This window comes from Trachemys scripta, chromosome 7 (assembly GCF_013100865.1).
Source record: "Trachemys scripta elegans isolate TJP31775 chromosome 7, CAS_Tse_1.0, whole genome shotgun sequence".
Taxonomy (NCBI): Eukaryota; Metazoa; Chordata; order Testudines; family Emydidae; genus Trachemys; species Trachemys scripta.
In genome coordinates, this window is record NC_048304.1 from 109,706,867 (window position 1) to 109,713,937 (window position 7,071).

Sequence of the window (7,071 nt, forward strand, 5' to 3'; positions counted from 1 at the left end):
CCTGGAGGTATTATTTGGGGCAAGTAATTCAGACCCTGGGTCTTTGTTGGAGCAGACGGGAGTGTCTGGCTCAGCAAGACAGGGTGCTGGGGTCCCGAGCTGGCAGGGAAAGCAGGGGTAGAAGTAGTCTTGGCACATCGGGTGGCAGCTCCCAAGGAGGGTTCTGTGATCCAACCTGTCACAGCAGTATATAGGCTCAGTCTCTGTCTCTAGTTACACCTGCTTGTATGCTCTGAAACATTTATTCAAGTGATTAACATTACACACTTCAATAGTATGTAAGGGTCTAAACGTTTGCAGTATTAGGGTCATGTGAGTATGCAGGAAAATGCATTTTCCAACTTGTGAAGATCAAAAAAGTCATGCGGGGCAAAATGGGAGCAGCTGTCCATTATGTTTGCTAGAAAAAAGGATAGATTCAGTTAGAATCTTACCACTGCAATTAATGACATTTATTCTCCTAATTAACCACCAACCTTTAAGGTTTTAATTTACTACTGAATGTACACTGCATAAAATATATGAAAAAGCCCTTCTGATATTAAGCAGCATCACAGACTAACTATAACTGATACTTCCCACCCAAATTAAACAAGCTTACCAATACGTTTCCAAGAACCCTTCAGGAATTTCCCCCCACACAGATCAAGATAGGGACAAGTGGGACAAGTTCTCATTACTCCTCCTACTCCACATTCTGCTCTGGCCACTGGAAAGGGCTCTGCTTGCTTGCAGATTACTTACTACAGGCTGAGAGAGAGTCAATTAACTGACGCAGCTGTGAATGGGCATGGGGTATAAAGGGATTCAGAGCAACCGCCTTTGTGTGTGGTGCAATTGCTCGGGTGAAATAGTCAGAATGGGTGAAAGTAGGAAGTGATGTTTCTGCTTTTGATCATTAATATAGTACCGTACATTGCTCTAACCTCTGGGATTTGTCTAGAAGTGTTTTAGCAGAGTTGGAGACTCTCAAACGGAGTTAATATTTCCCCAAGACGGTCCTATGTGCCATCACCTGCTCCATCCCTTCTGTGGACTCTAGCTAGAGCTCTGTCCTCATGGCAATCTGTTACCTTGCAATGCCAAAAGTCTCAGATGGTAATAACTGTAATAACAGGACCTCTTTGGAATAGGCCACCTGATCAAAGCTACTGATCTGAGCCTTGGCCCGGCTGCTTGCCAGCACTCTGTTTTGAATGCTGCAGCCAACAGGGTTATCTTTCAGATGGGGCTGCATGAATGTGGCAGAGTTCTGCAGGTAAGGCCTGGGTTTGCGCTCTCAAAATTAAACTGTTCAACTCTAGTCCGCTTGCATGGTCAGTATCTAATGACTCCCCCTTAGCTCTGTCTAGTTGTGGATAACCAGAAAACTCTTCTGGCTTGTGTAATTCTGAAATCTCTAAAACAACAGAACCTGGAGGTATTATTGGTGTGCTACCCTAGATTTGGCAGGGTTCTCAGCACAAGTGCAGTCACAGTGCCAGCTGACCCGCGCAAGTTGGAACAGGAAGCACAGTACAGACAGTCTGGTGGTCTGTGCCCTTTGTTTACTCCTCCCGTGAAGGTGAGAGAAGCTGCTGGGATTCGGCTTCTCCCTACAGCCAGCTGTAAGAAGACAACGGCACTGCAGGGAGTCAAGCTGTTGTGCTACAACATTCTGAGTAGGGTGACTGTACGTCCCATTTTGGCTGGGACAGTCCCTTTTTTGAGCTCTGTCCCAGGCATCCCAGTTTTGTTTGTTTGCAAAAGTGGGCATTTGTCCTATTTGCTCTTCCCACCTTGATCAATGCCCACTTTTGCACAGGAATGTGGGGGTGAGTGGCAATCTCAGCCCTGCACAGAGAGGGTGGCAGGGCTCGGGCAAGCAGCGACGTCAGCCCCAGCCTTGCACAGGGGGCAGGCAGGGTTTGGGCAAGCAGCAACGCCAGCCTCGTGCAGGGAGGGGGAGACGTGGCTTGGGTAAGTGGCTCAGGCCTGTTTTCCCTTTGGGAAATATGGTCCCCCTAGTTCTGAGAGTGCACTGCATTGTGATGTGACTTCAGTATGTGACACTGGAGTGAGATAAACATTTTAATGGGTATTAGGGGTGGGATCCTCAAAGGGACTTAGGGGTTGCAATGTTGGGTGTTGTGGCACCTAACTTTTAGGCACCTTGAAAATCCACAAAGCTGGGCTGGGTGTCTAGGCTCCCTGTACACTGCACGGGGAGGGATAGGTGCTTTACAATGTGATCCAAAGAAGCCAGCATGCTAGTTGGGGAGGCTCATAAGCTAATCTATGGGAGATGCCCAATGACTATTCCACTGGGGATAAATCATTAAATGGTGGTTGGGCCCGGGAGAGACTGGGACTAACTCTGTAGTCTGGTGGTTACGGCGTCCACCTGGAAAGTGGGAGACTCCTGGTCCACTCCCTCTGCTCCAGTCCCTCTTTCATTATTTATCCACATTGGAACAGCTGCTACCGGAGAGATGGGAGCCCCACACCAGACTATCCCATAGCTCAGTGGGTAGAGCACTCTCCTGCGAGGTGGCAGCCCCCTGTCCAAGTACTTTCATGCCCTCAGGTGGAGTGGGGTGAACTGCACCTCCCAGCTCAGTGCTTTAACCACTGGGCTAAAAGTTATAAGGCAAGAACCACCAACACTGTCTCCTCCAGCCAGATTTTGAATGGGACCCGACCCAGTAGGCATAGTCAGAGGCCACCTGCTGGATCACCTCTCCCCTTCCCTCCCCCCATGAAATAATAGCTAAATGCTTATCTTCCCCTGGTTTTGTGATTCGCTCTGGGGCTTAGGCTGGAAAGAGGCATCCAGACACCTAGAGGGAGGCAGCAGTGCACATGCTAGAGGCAGAAATGTAGGTGCTGCAGCTGAGGGAACCTTTACCTTGAAAACGTAGGTGCCAAGTGAGTTTAGGTGGCTACAATATTCAGTGGGGGGTTTGCAGATCACAGTGGAGCCAAAACTGGGACTTGGGTACCTAAACCAAAGCCTTAGTACCTCTGTGGGTCCCACCCACAGGCTGCATCACATTTACCTTTTGGTTCTCAAACTAATTAAAATACTCTGTTACTTCTATAACATTCCTAAAGACTACAACTTTGTACAAGCCAATCTGCTTACGGAAATGAATAGGGGTCTCATTTATCTAATTCCTTCTAACTGGTGCCTGTCCTTGTTAAAGCAGATTAGGTGTGAATTCATGTAAAGCTGCTGGGATGAAGTCCTCATCCACTTCACACGGCCAACCAAAATCCAGATCAGAGTTTACTAGGGACTTTCTCAAGTGTGTCATGCTTGAGAATGAAGAGGCCTTCCATATCTGAGATGGGGATCAATTGACTAACAAATTTACTTAAAATGAAGTTGTGCCACCCTATACTGGCTCAGGTACATCTCTGAAAAGAAGTCTTGGTGATAGTTGAATGCATATTCTCCACTTGCAATCCAAAGTATTAAAGTAACTCTTTCCACAACTGAAAACTGGAGTAACTAGGACCTTTAAAACTGCCATTAGTGAAAAATCACCCAAAGGAGCATTTACTACATTGGTGGGTACCTGGGCACCTTTCCTTTTCTTTGGGGTAAAAAGACAATCTCTGAGGGTGACCTGATTCCAAACAGTTGTGGGTCTACAATTTGGGGGAAAGAACCTGACTATCACTATTTCTAATATTTAGAAGGCAGAAGAAACTACTGAATGCAGTTTATAATCTCCTCAGGGCGCTGCAGATTTCCATGGCATATGGTGACAAATGTTTCTGCAGGAGTTACCCTGCCATGGAGCTAACACTAAAGGCCCAACATAGCCTGAGTGCTAGATGCCTTGCTGATTTGATAGTCTTTAAATGAAGGATTAATTATACTAGATTCTCTCCCTTCAATATGTGAATCTTTCCAGATGACACCAGACAGCACAAACCTTTTTTTACAACCCATTCCCCGAAAACAACTCTATTATCTTAAGAACAAATCCAGCTGTGATTCCTATTGAGTGTTGTTATCTAAGGTGAGTCAGGCACTTTAATCTCATCTTTCACATTTCACTTGCCAGTCTCAGTTTTGCTTTAGCAACCGGGGTCTGGGAGAGGAGGGGAGGGGATCCAGACGTGGGCATTGCAACACTGAGTGTCTCAGTGTCTAACTTTTAGGTGCCTAGAAAGTCACAGGAACAACATTTCAATCAACAACCCGAGTTAGGGAGCCTAGGCACCTGGACAATGACACTGCCACCTCTTGGGGAGCTGGAGTATATCAACGGGAAAAGCCCCCTTGTCAACATAGTTCTGTCTGCATGGGAGGCTAGGTCAGTGACGTAGTTATACCGACATAGCATAGACCAAGCCTCATAAGTCTGGGCTGCAGGAAGGTGCCTATCTCTGCTAGTGTTCCACAAACAGGAACCCACTGCCTGAAGTCAGGCATCTTAAGCACCTAAGGTGTTCCTTACAGGAACAAGTTCAGCACCTACCTTGCTCCACACACAACCTCCAGAGGAGGAGGTGGTAGTGCTGGTGCTGCTCTAGACCAGAGAGAGAGAGAGAGTCTCTATAGTCCAGTTGCTAGGGCTCCCACTTGGGAGGTGGGAGATCCTGGGTCCCATCCGTCTGCTCCAATCACTCTTTCATTACTTAACCAGCTTCAGCAGAAGAGGTTGAGGGAGCCCCACGTCAGACTATCCCATGGCTTAGTGGTTAGAGTACTCACCTAGGATATGGGAGACTAGATTCAATTTCCCCCTCTCTGCCTGAGGTGGGGGAGGATTTGAATAGAGACTCTAGTTCTTTTCTTCCAGTCAGGTAGAGAGGGGAAATTGAACCAGGGTTTCCCACATCCCAAGTGAGTGCTCTAGCCACTGGGTTAAAAGTTAAGGTTGGCATCACCGCCTCCTCCAATCAAATTTGAATGGGACCTGATCCAGTAGGTGGCCTCTGAGCTCATCTACTGAATTTGCCCCTGCATGCAACTTAAGTGGCTTCATGCCTATCTGCCCCCTGTTTGTGAATTGCTCTGTAGCTTAGGTGGGAGATAGATGCCCGGAGGGATGCCCGGAGGGAGGCAGAAGTATGCATGCCCCAGAATTTCCTAGGGAACTTTTGCAGTGGCAAGTTAGGTCCTGAGTTTAGCACCTACACGGTTAGGCGACAGCCATGCAGGAGTCTAATAGATCCCAATGGTGATGCACATGGGGGACTTAGGTGCCTACTCTGGAGTCTAGGCACCTAAGTTGCTTTGCGGATACCACTCTGGGTTTCTATCTTTCAGGAGAAACAATGTGAGCAGCAAGCAATCAAGCCAACATGGGTTCCCTTCAGGTCTACACTATCTGCAGAAGAGAGGCTGGGTTTTTCCTTGCATCTGATGAACGGTAGGCGGTATGAAAAATGTGGGGACTTCCTTGGCAGTAGCCAAAATCATAGCAACATGAGGCAGATGATATGCAAAAAAGACTCCTTACTGGGTCTCTTGAAGGCAGAGGAGTCTAGTATGTTGAGGGGTAGGCACGTGTGTATACACATTTGGGTTTCCAGTTCAAGTTACTTTCTATGTGGGGGAGTGATGAAAGCTTCCTGGGGGGAGTAGCTCAGTAGGGACCAGCACTTATCCTGGAGAATGCACTGCTTCTTGCACCTGATATGTCTGGCTAGAAAGAATGGGCTTTCTTCTGGAAAGAGAAGATGCTGCATCTTGTAATGATCGTTGTAGTAAATACCTCCACTCTCCTCCTCAAACACAATAATAATGGGAAACACTGTCCCTTGATTCACCTTTGTTAATTCTAAGTGCACAGCTTGTCGGGCTTTTGCAGATGACTGGGCAGCTGAGAGGACCTCCAATGGATTCCACCTGGGGGATATGATTCACATTCAAGCTGATGGCAGTACTGGAAGTCATGTTGTGCTAAGGCGCTTTACTGACGGTTGTGTAGCTATGCTAATTCCACAGCGGGACTCCACTCTCCAATATGTGATCAACTTCAATGGGTAGGATCTCGGCAGGAGGGGCTTTCATAGCCTGACATACCTTGTAAAGAGCTAGTGAGCAGAGGATTGCTCTAACCAGGGTCTTTTCAACCAAGCTATCTAGTAGATGGGAGATCGGATGATACATCCTCAACTTTCCTATCCCCATGGCCTCAGCAAGATACCCTTCAGTTCACAGTTGACATTTTCAGGTTTGCTGGAGATACTAGAAACTTGGTAAGATCTGTTTCCTTTACTCCGGACTAGAGGCCTAGGTCCTGCAATATTGTAGTTTACCTTGTCCCACTCTGAGAGTTTTGATCCCTCTATTCACAATTGCCCCAAATCTATATTACATGCCATATGAAGGTCACTGCAGCTGACCAAGCTCCAGATTCTCTGAACAAGACTTGTTCCTTCAACAAAGCAAACAATACGTGAGTAGACTTTTTGGGGGTGGACAGGGAGGGGAGAGGGAAATGGAAGAGCAGTTGAAAAGCCAAGGTTTCTCCCTGTTAATGTTGCCATCTCTCCCCCTGCAGCTGGTCACCTGTGGAAGACCCCAGGAATATTTGTAGCTGCTGTGAGACTGGGAACTGTGGGTCACTTGGAGGACAATCCTTGTGCATAGACTCTGGAAGAAAGATGTGCCTTCTAGTCATGGTATGTATGTTGCATGCATCTAATCAACAACCAGGGAGCGTGTTTATCTTCAGGCAGAGTCTGTAAAGCTTTCACTTGGTCTGACTAAGTGAACTATCAGGTCTCGCAAACATGTTCGATGGGTGAGTGGACTAACTCATAACAAGCTCCCTAATACTGTACCTCTTGTAGTGAAGCAGCACCTACTTTCAGGGAAGCTGAGGCTGAGAGTGTGGTGGGACCTCTTTCCATCCTTGATGCAGATCAACACTCCAGGAATTTTCCAGAAAACATAACCAGAGTGGCAAAGATGGGATCACAGGGTATGAATTTGACTGTGTGACGTGGCTGCGAAACTCATGACTCAAGTCCTAACCCTATGTTTTCTCTTACAAGTGTAGCAGAGAAGCCTCTGATGGTGCAGTGGTTGTCATTGCTTGTTGCAGCCATTCACTTGCCTTCACT

General features: G+C 47.3%; 1 pseudogene; it reads left to right on the forward strand.

The window, feature by feature from the left end:
• Positions 1 to 859: 859 nt before the first annotated feature.
• LOC117880588 lies at positions 860 to 6,693 on the forward strand (annotated as a pseudogene).
• Positions 6,694 to 7,071: the final 378 nt, after the last annotated feature.